The sequence below is a fragment of the Schistocerca serialis genome, chromosome 8 (genome assembly GCF_023864345.2).
Source record: "Schistocerca serialis cubense isolate TAMUIC-IGC-003099 chromosome 8, iqSchSeri2.2, whole genome shotgun sequence".
NCBI classification, from domain to species: Eukaryota; Metazoa; Arthropoda; class Insecta; order Orthoptera; family Acrididae; genus Schistocerca; species Schistocerca serialis.
The window spans coordinates 214,991,903-215,004,385 of NC_064645.1; the positions used below are offsets into that span (position 1 = coordinate 214,991,903).

At 43.3% G+C, this 12,483-nt stretch overlaps 1 protein-coding gene across 1 annotated transcript in view; it reads right to left on the reverse strand.

Moving 5' to 3' along the window:
- LOC126416932 (formin-2-like) overlaps positions 1 to 12,483 on the reverse strand; it is a 277,023-nt gene that overhangs the window by 30,368 nt on the left and 234,172 nt on the right.

Genomic DNA, 12,483 nt, shown 5'->3' on the forward strand with positions numbered 1-12,483 from the left:
AACATGCATGGCACTTCTCATTCCCATGCAGCAGTCTCCAGATTGCACTCATTATTCGGGTCTGCTTTCTGCTTCCACTGCCACATCTGTCAGCAAGTTGTATTATTCTGTCAATGGTGTTATCAGCTGCCAAAGAGAGCACTGTCAGCACAGACTACTTTGCTTCTGCCTAGTACTGGCAGAGAGGAAATCATCCTGCAGACAGGTAGAAAGGACTATTCATCACAGACACTCTCCCAGCTCCAATCTAGCAATCAGACAATACAGTTAGTGCATGCAGCCAGCACAGTTCGGTTTCTACAATTATGCTGCAGGGCGCAGTTCCCCGGGTTCTGTTCAGAAGAATAAGTTCCAACTTATTGGTCATTATTTATGGAGAACTATGGCAATCGGAAATGAGTGTCTGCATAATTATCTTCAGTCTTGTGACAGTATCATAGACTGCCAATAGACAATCAGTTTATTTATATTCCATTGTATTAGGTACAGGACATCAAGTGCCACACATCAAAATGCAACCAAAGTGCAGCAATGTTTTGTAGCCTACTCTTAGTAAAGGGTGGTGATTATTTCTTATTGTGTTGTCATACTTCTGTTCTAATGCTACACTGTCAAGCAAATGTATAATTTGATAATGTGCGTGTGAAAATAGCTACCAATTTTATTAACCAATATTAGGAATTCAGTTTTCTGCTACCATGGGTGTTTGGACTGAATTAATAGTAACATTCACTTAAAACATCCCAAAAATGGCCACAGCACTCAAATGATATCGATAAAGCATCCCCATAAATAAGATTTAACTAAGAAAGGAAATATACGAAAAGAATTATAAATGATGATTCAGTCGCGCTATTAAAAGAGCATTAACAGAATGTACAGTGGAAAGAAATTTATCAAAAGTGTGGAACAGATGACAAATTCAATTCTTCCCTAAAAATATTCTTACAAAATTATGAATCCTTTTTCCTTTTACAATTGGTCAGGAACAATCACAATGAAAGCCAAGAGAAAGAATGACTAAAATCTCAGGTCAAAGTAATCCTGAGCCAGGAAAATATTAAGTACAGAATAATCTGTAATTTAAAAAACATTATAAGCAGTAATGCACAATTCTTTATCGTGTCACCAAAAAACCTGAAACTGTTTACTATGCAAAAAGAAATCAAAATCTCAAGAACAAAGTAAAAACAAGTCAACGCATTATTAGGCACGAAATGAATTAACTTGGAAAGGCAAATAATGTTATACTCCTACCCGACAGCAACAGTGATATATTTAAATTTAGTACAATAATTGGCTACTGTTAGTAAGAATTCATTGATATGTGTCTTACTAGAATTCCCCAGAACTTTCTCTTCCAGTAAATGATTTCTATCAATTTGAGTATGGTTGCATTCCACTCTGTACAAATCTACCACCACCTCTTTGAAAAACAAATCAAAGAAGTTCATCCTCAGTATGTGCCCTTGTCAGGAATGTTTTGTATACCATTCTTGTTATTCACCACAAGTTGTGTGTAAAGACACCATTAATAAATTGCATATCATTCAAAAGTGTGTCTCTAGTACTTCCTTCTACGACATAGTATTGGAGTACCCACAATGTTGATCCTACTATTGTGCATTTCTGCATCACATTGACTTTCCTCAGTTATTAACACTGTTTGTTGAGAACAATGTTTCCCACAACCAGTGCTTCCTCCTCTTATCACACGTAGACATCACGTGACAACCCCTATATTCGACTGCAGTACAGTGTGTCACCGCAAGCACAGTGAACACCACTTTGCATTGTGTCTCCACCTCCCCTAGTTGGGTTCTGCTGCTGCCACCCTCCCCCCACCCCCATCCCTCATCGAAGGCAGTCATCTTGGACACTTCAGGTTATACTGCAATAAGTGCCCAGCTTACGCAAATGGTGATCAAATGGGATCCAAATGTCTTGTCCCCACATCAGACTCTGCAGCACACAAGCATCTATCCACCCCAACTCGTGTCCTTTTTTTTCAGTCTTTGGGCTGTGCTGCCCCATCCACTCTGTTTGAGCATTTCAGACTCTTTCAGATATAATGGCCACAGACATTCATACCATGCTGGTTGTGTCTTCCATATCACGTGCATTCACACCCACACATCCGTGCCTACCACATCTGCCATGATTTGGTATGTCCTGAAAATCTCAACATCATCCTCTCCAATACTTACACACGCCATTGCTGATGTGCACATTTCTATTATCACAGATGCTAGCATCTCTTCTGTCAGTATCATGCTTTGGCAACAAATAGGCAACATCTTGCAACCTTTTTGCTTCTTCCCCAAGAAATTGTCCTCCTCCCAGTGCAAATGGTCTGCTTTTGACAAGCAGTTGTATGGAATTTATTAGACAACAAAATACTTCCAAGAAAACAATGAAGGTTGCAAGATTACCATTTTTATGGATCACTGTCCCTTAGCAGATGTATTATGTAACCTCAGTGCCAGTCTTCCCCTTTATCATTTTTGATCTATGGATTTAATTTATTAGTACACAACAAATGTCCATTACCCTTAACTTGGAAGGTGACTTCTGTAACATATACAATGAGGTGGGATCTCTGGGCCTTTCTATGTTTAAACCAAGATTTAAGGCAAAAATAATTTGAAAATTTTTAATTTATGCTATATAACATTTATTTTTACAAATATTTAAGTGTTGTTTAAATGCTTTTAGTTTATTTTATTGCATTAAACAAAGCCTGCAGCATTTTACTATTTTCCACACAAAAGCACATAATTTTGTGTGGTTCTTTTAAATAGTACACATAAATAGTACATTTATAGAACTAAATTCCAGGGTTAAAATTTGCACATAAAAATTCCACCCAATAGGAACAAAAAGAAAGTCTGTCAGATTGATATTCATTGCTGGGAACTACATTTTTATCGCCACTCAGAACGCATTTGATTTTAACAGACATTAAGTATTCATTGAAGAAACAGATAGATCCCCACCACAACTTTCCTCAAGTTCTTCCTTTAAATGATACTCTTGTTCGACAGCAGAACTATGATCACTAGCTAATGTAAAATTGTCATCTTTTTTTGTTTATTTCTTGATATATATCACTGACACCTTCCTCCATAGACCCACTAACAATTTTATCAAACTTGGAAAAGTAAAAATGATACATTTATGCCAACACATTTTGAGCTATACGGTACTGTACTGAAGAAAACAGGAACGTAGTTCACGAGGCATGGTCTAGGAGACTCCAGCACCTATCAATAACATGTGTCAACAACAAACACAGAAGGCGATAATGCAACTGACAACAAAACATCATAGACTTTTCAATTTAAGGAGGGTAGGGAGTGTATAAAATCATTCCACCACAACTGGCCTTGGAGAGAGAGTCCAAAAATTTTCACACGGTCTGAGAGCCCGCACTTCGCGAGCTAAAGAGCTATATCGAAGGTACTGACAATATCGTCGCAGACTACATTTCGAGAATGAACTTCATTACTTCACCCCTTGACCTGGAGGAGCTGGCTGATTTGCAGCAACAACATTCCAATGCACAGAACTAGTTACAAGACTTTTCTATGTTCCTTATAGTGGAACCCTAACTCCTATCTGGATCAGCTGCTCCAGTTGTGTGTGATACTTCCACTGGCCCACTGTGTCTCATAGTTCCTTCTGTCCTGCAGCACCATTCATGACCTGGTCCACCTGGGCATCAAAGCCACCACATGCCTGCTTACTGAGCATTTTGTCATCAAAATTTATTGTCATGCCTGGGCATGTGCATGCATGCCCTGCCAATGTAGCAACATTAGTCAAGATGCACTACCTCCTCTGACATTCTGACAACCCAGAAAGACATTTTTGCCACATACATCTCACGTTGATGGGTCCTCCCCCTCCTTTGTAAGGTGACTGAATCAGTAGCCTGCCTTACATTCACACCTGGCTAGCCCGCTTTGGCTGCCTATCTTCTGTCACTGCAGATCATGGTCAGCAAGTCAAATTTCTCCATTTCAATAAGTTCTATAATCTATGTGGCATTGGCAATTTCTGCACCACTGCCTACTATCCACAGAATGATAGATTTGTGGAGCACTGGCATTGCACTCTGAAAGTGGTGCTCATGTATCACACCAGTAGCTGCACAGAAGCATTGCCATGGGTCCTCTCAGGCATACACACTGCTTTCAAATAGGATCTTAAATCAACTTTAGTTGAGGTACTGTACAGCAAACCTTTGGTCCTTCAGGCAGAATATGTTGAGGGCTCTGATCCTCCTCCCTCCCTCCCTCCCCCCCCCCCTCCCCTGCCCTACACACATTAGTTGAGAAAGTCTCATCACACATTCGAATGCCCCCTACCCATATCCACACAACCCTGTGCATCTTCATTCACAATGTCCTCACCAGCTGTGACTATGTCATGGTCTGTGGCGAGCCAGTTTGTGGGCTTTGCAGCCCCCTTATTTGGACCCTCACAAGGTACTATCATGCTCTAACACACAAGTTACAAGCTTTGTTATTCTACTCAATGGTAAGCCACAAACTGTATCCTTGCACATGTTAAAACTGAACAACTGAATACAGCATGACGAATGACCCACCACCCAGTGAACCTGCTCCCATCAAGTGCGGCAACTCATCATTAGATCAAAGTGCACTGATTCTTGCATCCCCTTCCAAACCTCCCTCCCTTCCAGTGGTAAAGTGAGTCCCCCAGCATTGTACTCTGAACAAGTGATACTCATGTGCTCACTCTGATGTCTCATCTCTCACCAGCACCACCAAGTGTGACAACTGATTTCCGTCGATGTCTCACCACTCATCCCCAAACATCTTTCAATCTGAATCCATGATGATACCCTGTTCCTTCTCCATACTTCTCCCTGCTCCTTCATTCCTCTTCTGAAATAATACCCTTTACCTCCTTCCACAGACAAGGCCAACATTACTGCCTTCATTGACTCCACCAGGCAGCTTACCATTACCAACCATCTTCTGTCCACTCCCTCAACCTACTCCCCATCCCCCTCCCCTCACACTCTTTTGTCCTGGCATATCATCCTCTCCACCTCCCTTTTTGGCACCTAGATTACTCCCTGATGTCCTTCTCTCTTCCCCTTCTCAACTTCCCCTAATGGCAGCTACGACATGGCTGGTTACACTGTCTCTGAGCACATTGGGAGTTCCTCCACCCTCGGTACAAGTTGACCACCACCTGTGGGAGGTGGAACTTCTTTGATTTTTCTTCCAGTGTAGGTTCTTGTCAGCTATGTTTCATATGTTGCTCTTGTTATTCACTGCAAGCTTTGTGTACCTACATTGTTAACAAAGACTATTTAATTAAAAAGTGTATCTCTAGTATTTCCTACTGCACTGTAGTATTGGAGTCACATAATGAATTAATTTGTCCACAATAAGGTATCATCTGTTGCTCATGGTTTGCTGTCAATTATTGTAACTATGCGAAGTGTTTTGCTTAGCTGGACATGAACAGTCTTGATAGCCCATTTAAAACTTTTGCAACTGTTTAATATTTTCTTTAATTCACTTTTTTTACAATTAATGGTCACACGCCGTTCAGCCACACGCCGTTCAGCCACACGCCGTTCAGCCACACGCCGTTCAGCCACACGCCGTTCAGCCACACGCCGTTCAGCCACACGCCGTTCAGCCACACGCCGTTCAGCCACACGCCGTTCAGCCACACGCCGTTCAGCCACACGCCGTTCAGCCACACGCCGTTCAGCCACACGCCGTTCAGCCACACGCCGTTCAGCCACACGCCGTTCAGCCACACGCCGTTCAGCCACACGCCGTTCAGCCACACGCCGTTCAGCCACACGCCATTCAGCCACACGCCGTTCAGCCACACGCCGTTCAGCCACACGCCGTTCAGCCACACGCCGTTCAGCCACACGCCGTTCAGCCACACGCCGTTCAGCCACACGCCGTTCAGCCACACGCCGTTCAGCCACAAGCTTTGGTATATGTAGTGGTACATGGTACCATCCACCATCGACTGTACGGTGGCTTGTGAAGTATATATGTAGATGCAGATGTAGAAAATTTGCTGTTGCATTTATCACTTCAAACCTACATATAAATCGAAGTATTTCAAGTGAACATCAGTAATTTTAGAAGAACAGCAACTTGTAGGAAAAATAATGTTCATCACACACAACTGCAGTTTCTGGCAACTGAAGCCACACTGCGAACAGCAGAGCCAGTGCATGATGGGAGTAGTGACTGGGTGAAGGTAAGGAGGGGGCTGGGAAGAGGAGGGGGATGGATAGTGGGATAGTAGGGTAGGGGTTGGGTACAGTTAAGTGCTGCTGGGGAGCACACTGTGGTGAGGTGGAGAGAGGGTAGGGCAACCATGTGCAGTCAGTAGGTTAGATGGGGGGCTCGGAAGAGTTGGGGTGGGGTTGTGGAAAAGGAGAGAAGGAAAAAGACTGGAATGAGGGCTTTGTAGTGCTGGAATGGGAACAGGGAAGGTACTGGATGGGTGAGGGCAATGAAGGTTGAAGCCAAGAAGGTTATGGGAGTGTAGCATATATTGCAGGGGCAGTCGCCATCTGCGCAAATCAGAAAAGCTGGTGTTGATTGGAAGGATCCATGTGGCACAAGGTGTGAATAAGTCATTGAAATGAAGGATATTGTGCTGGGCAGCATGCTTAGCAACAGGGTGGCCCACTTGTTTCTTGGCCACAGTTTGTCAGTGGCCATTCATATGGACAGAGAGCTTTTTGGTGGTCATGCCCACACAGAATACAGCATAGTGGTTGCAGCTTAGCTTGTAGATCACATGACTAGTTTCACAGATACCCCTACTTTTGATGGAATAGGTGATTGTGACTTGACTGGATTAGGTGGTGGTGGGAGTAATTGTGCATTTAGGTCTATTGCAGGAGTTCAGAGGTGGGATTCTGTAGGGATTGGCAAGTATATTGTGCAGGTTTGGTGAATGGTGGAATACCACTGTGGCAGGGGTGGGCATGACGAGAGGTAGTTGAAACTCTGGCTGAGAATGTAATTCAGTTGCTCCAGTCCTGAGTGGTTCTGAGTAACGAGCAGAATGCTACTCTGTCACTGTATGGTGAGACTTTTGGAGGTAGTGGGAGACTGGAGAGGTAAGGCACATGAGATTTGTTTTTGTTCAATGTTGGGAGGATAACAAGGGTCTTTGAAGGTTTCAGTGAGGCCCTCAGTATATTTCGAGAGGGACCGCTTGGCACTGCAGATGCGATGACCATGAGTGGTTAGGCTGTTTGGGAGGGACTTCTTGGTATGGAACAGGTGGCAGCTGTCAAAGTAGAGGTATTGCTGATGGTTAGTAGGTCTGATAGGGACAGAGGTACTGAAGTACCTATCTTTGAGATGGATATCAACATCTAGGACAGTGGCTTGTTGGGTTGAGTAGGACCAGGTGAAGCAAATGGGGGAGAAGCTGTTGAGGTTCTGGAGGAATGGGGATAGGGTGTCATCGCCCTTGATCCAGATCACAAAAATGTCTCCAGTGAATCTGAACCAGGTGAGGGGTTTAGGATTCTGGACATTTGTCAAGGATTTGTCTAGATCGTACCCTGGATTTGTTTCTAGGTAATGTCTTCAAAAGAGAAGTAATTGCGGTTGAGGATACATTTGTTCATGGCAACTATGAAGAAGGTTGTTGAACATGTAGAATGCCACCTCAAAAAACTATCCACTCTCCTCACTTCCTACTCCCACCTTGGAGTACCACTGTTCACCAACTCTACAACAACCTTCAAACCTCTACCATGTCCCCTCATAGTTGACAAACCCTGCCTTGCAGAGCTACTACATTTACCCCACCCACCAAACCTCACTCTCACCACCACACAGGATCCAGAACCTAAACTGGCCCAAAAAAACAGTCATGAACGTTTCCTCCAGAAGCCTTAGCCCTAAAGAAATATCAGTCCTTTTCAAAGGCCTCACCTTTTGCCCCACTCAAAATTCAGTCATGCAGGTCATGTTAAAGACCTCCTCTCCTACTCCTGGTCCCTACAGTGGGAACACTTTTTCACCACCAACCCCAACAGACTCAACCAAAGAGCTATGTTGAACCCTGCCTAACTCTGTTCACTCCTCCAACCAACTGTGATCCAACCCCCACTGCCCCCAAATTACCCCCTGTTAACTTTCCAGAATTTCTCAACCTCGAACCTTGCCTCACCATCATTCCCCAATGTGCAAACTAACCTTACATCTCCAGAAATAGCTGCAGTCCACCATCTAAAAATTGATCCCAATCTTATAACCCTACCTGTGGACAAAAGCCCCATCACCATTGTTTTGAACCACTAGCTGTCAGATACATCCACCTGCAAACCCTGCTATAATGACCCCATTCCAGAAATCCAGCAGGATCTCCAATCACTACTCAAATCCTGAGGCCCTTCCCAGAACCTCTTCCCAGAGTCAATCTCTCTGCTTACCCCTACTACTCCCCACACTCCTACCTCCTACATGCTTCCTAAAGGCCATAAACCCATCCTAAAGGCCATAAACCCAGCCACCAAGGATGCCCCAATGTTGCCGGTTACTGTGCCCCCACTCCAAGAATTTCTGCTCTCGTAGACCAACATCTTCAACCAATTATGCCGAACCTACCCTCCTATACAAAATATACCAAATATGTCCTCCACCAACTCTCCACAGTTCCTGTCCCTTTACCATACTGTGCCTTGCTCATCACTGTTGATGCCATCTCCCTTTACACAGCATCCCTGAAGTCCACAGCCTTACCACTATTTAACACTACCTTTCCCAATGCCTGACAGAATCCAAACCAACAATCTTGTACCCAGTTGCCATGACCAACTATATCCTCACCCACAATTATTTCTCCTTTGAAGGCGTTACATACAAAGAAATCCAGGGTACAGCTATGGGCACCTGCATGGCACCATCCTATTCCAGCCCATTCTTATCTACAGGAATCCTTTCTAAACACCCAGAATCCTAAACCCTTCACCTGGTTCAGATTCACTGATGACATCTTTGCGATCTGGATCAAGGGTGAGGACACCGTATCCACATTCCTCCAGAACCTCAACAGCTTCTCCCCATTTGCTTCACCCGTTCCTACTCAGTCCAACAAGCCACTGTCCTAGATATTGACCCCCACCTCAAAGATGGCTAAGTTACAAGCAGTCCCCCTCGAAATATTTCTAAATTGCGCAAGTGGGAACTTCCCCTCCTAGCCTCAAACTTCTTTAGTCATTGTCCTCGCCCATCCAGCCCCTTTCCTGTTGCCATTCCAGCACTATACAGCCCTCATTCCACCACCGCAGTTCTCTCCTTTCCCACTACCCCTCCCAATCCAAACCTCTTCCCTGCCCTCTGTCTAACCTTCTAACTACACGTAGCTCCCCTACCCTCTCTCCACCTTGCCCCAGCAGCATTCCACTGTCCCCCACCCCTAGCCTACTATCTCTCCCCCTCCTTACCCCAGCCTCCTCCTTACCTCCACCCAGTCACCACTCCCCTCACGCACTGGTACTGCTGCTCATAGTGTGGCTTCAGTTGCCAGAGACTGGAGTCTTGTTTTTTTTTTTTTTGTGTGTGTGTGTGTGTGTGTGTGTGTGTGTGTGTGTGTGTGTGTGTGTGTGTGTGTCTGGGTTTGTTTTATGAAGGCCTTGCTAGCTGAAAGCTTGTTTGCAAGTATCTTTTTCTTGTGCCTGCCTGCGACTCAGCATCTCCGCTATATTGTGAGTAGCAGCTTTCCTTTTCATAATATTGTTACATTCCATTCTGGACTTTCCATTGTTTGATCAATGTTCACATAGTTCATTTAGTTTTTCCTAACATCCTGACCTGTCACGAAAAATTATGAAATGATTTTGAAAGACCTTAGAAACCATCATCAATATTGCAATTTTTAATAATTTCCAAAACACACATGACATTAGTTCATTGGATACAAGTGATTTTGAAAAATTATAGATACAAAATAAAACTACAATCTATTATTATGAACTTGAGTAAGTAGTTAAATCCAAAATTTACTGGTTGCCAAGTAACGAAGAGAGAATCAAGTCACAACTCTTACACAGCAATGTCTCTAACAGAATCTCAGGATATGAAAACCCCAATACTTTCTTATTAGTAGTTGCCACCAGAAGACATGAACCTTTATAATATTAAAACTGTGTACTGTGCATGGCCTCAAACCCAGATCTCTGTCTTTTGCAGGCATACAGCATACTTCATACTATTCACCATTGGCCGGAAGATGCTAAAGACCAAAATGGTATTCCACAACCAAAGTAAGTAAATCCCTCTAAAGCTTTAAATACTAAAATAAAGAAAATGAACTAGTCAGAGACTAATGCACCCAGTGATACAATCAGGCAAATGTTAGGAGCCCAACTCATAGTCTCAATCAACCAACGCCTCTGTTCAGTTGACCATGAAAGACAAATAGCTGAATCTGAATTCAAGTTACAAGTCTATTATAATCAGCCTCCTTCCCTAAAATCCTCCCTACTCCATGCCAGATCAGTCTGTCATCTTCCTGCTTTCTGCATCATCATTATACAATCAATGACATTCTCAGGTATGTCACACTTGTGTCTGAAGATTTTTGCTCATGGAACCAATGCTACTGTAAAACCTGCCCTTGTGAACCCACAGCTATGTACTCCACCTTCACCACCAGCAAATCTGCTACATTAACGGCAGGGTATCACGAGAAATTAATCTGTCATTTACCAGCTGGCATTACTGCAAAGCACTGTACAATTTGTTGACTATTATACTCTAGGGATTTGGGTGCTCTTAGCTCATTTTCCCTCCCCTGTACCCTTATTACTTCTGTATCTGACTTTGCTTCTTAGTCCACCCTTCTCACTGAGATTGACAGGTAGAAGTTGATCTGAGTGAAGATCAGTTTGAGTTCCAAGAAAATGTATGAACATGCAAGGCAATACTGACCCTGCAACTTATCTAAGAAGATAGTCTACAGAAAAGCAAACCCATATTTATAGTATCTGCATTTTGTATAAAACTTTACGCAACTTTGATTCAAATATATTCTTTGAGATTTTAAGGTTATTGTGGATGCAGTATTGGGAGTGAAAAGTTATTTACCACTTGTGGAGAAACCTGACAGTTTTCAAAGTTGAGGAATATGAAAAGGAAACAGTAGTTGAGAAGGGATTGAGACATTACTGTAGCCAATCCCAATTTGATTCAATCTGCTTAAAGGGGAAGCAGTGAAGGAAACATAGGAATAATTTGAAAGAGAGACTAAAATTCAGAGACAGTAAAAGTCTTGGAAGATCAATTACAGAAAGAATAGTGCCCCAAAAAGAGTTTGTACAGTGAACACCAATAAAATTAAAATTAGGATAGTAGAAAGTAGTCTAACTTGGAAATGCCACTTAATCAGCTATTGTCACAATTATTGTGTTTCAACCATGCCCTGAAATGAGAGACACATACTACCAAAGATGCTTCCCACCCCTTCCAAACTGAGGTTTCTTTGCCCACTCAATCTCCACAACATCCTAGTCCACCCCTGTGCTCCTCACAATCCCAAACCCTTGCCACAGGGACCAAATCCCTGTGGAAGACCCAGGTGCAAGACCTACCCAATCCATTCATCCTGAACTTCCCAATCTAGTCCTGTTACAGGCTTATCCTACCCTATCAAAGGCCAGGTCACCTGTGAAAGCAGCTGTAACATATACCAGCTCAGCTGCAGTCATAGCACAGCTTGTTATATTGGCATACTTACCAGTCAGCTGTCCACCAGGATGAATGGCCACAGCCAAACTGTGCCCAAGAGCAAAGTGAACCACACTGTGATACAACATGCAGTTGAAAATAACATCCTTTATTTCAATGGTTGCTTCATAACCTGAGCAATCTTGATGCTCCCATCCACCAACAGTTTTTCTGAACTGCACAGATGCGAGTTATCCTTGCAACACATTCTCGGTTCCAAAATCATCCTGGCCTCAGCCTACAGTAACCTACTGTCATCAAACCCTCCACCCAACAGTTTACACCTCCACTATGCTATCACCTGCTTCCATTTCATGTCCCCTCACCCTCACTGAGTGCTACTCTCTGCCAATGCATACACCTTTCTTTTCCCCTTCTCTGCTCCTCTACTGTGCCCCTTCCCTCTACTCCTCCCTCCCTCCCACCTCTCTGTGTCCCTCCCCCTTACCCCTCTCCCATTTGTACTGGGGGAGCCCTCTCCTGAAGGTAATTTTTTGTTTCTCTTTCTTCATTCTTTTCAGTATGTGACAAACTAAGACACTTTAAAGGTATGCTTCAGTACATATTCAAGAATAAAGTGAAAAAATAACTGTGGAACCAAATATAAAATAAAATGAAGACTTGACTGTAAAAGAAAAGGATGCTTGTATCCCACAATCAATGCTTGAAACTGTAAGGGTAGGCTGTGATTTCTGTAGAATTTGCACTGCAACCACAT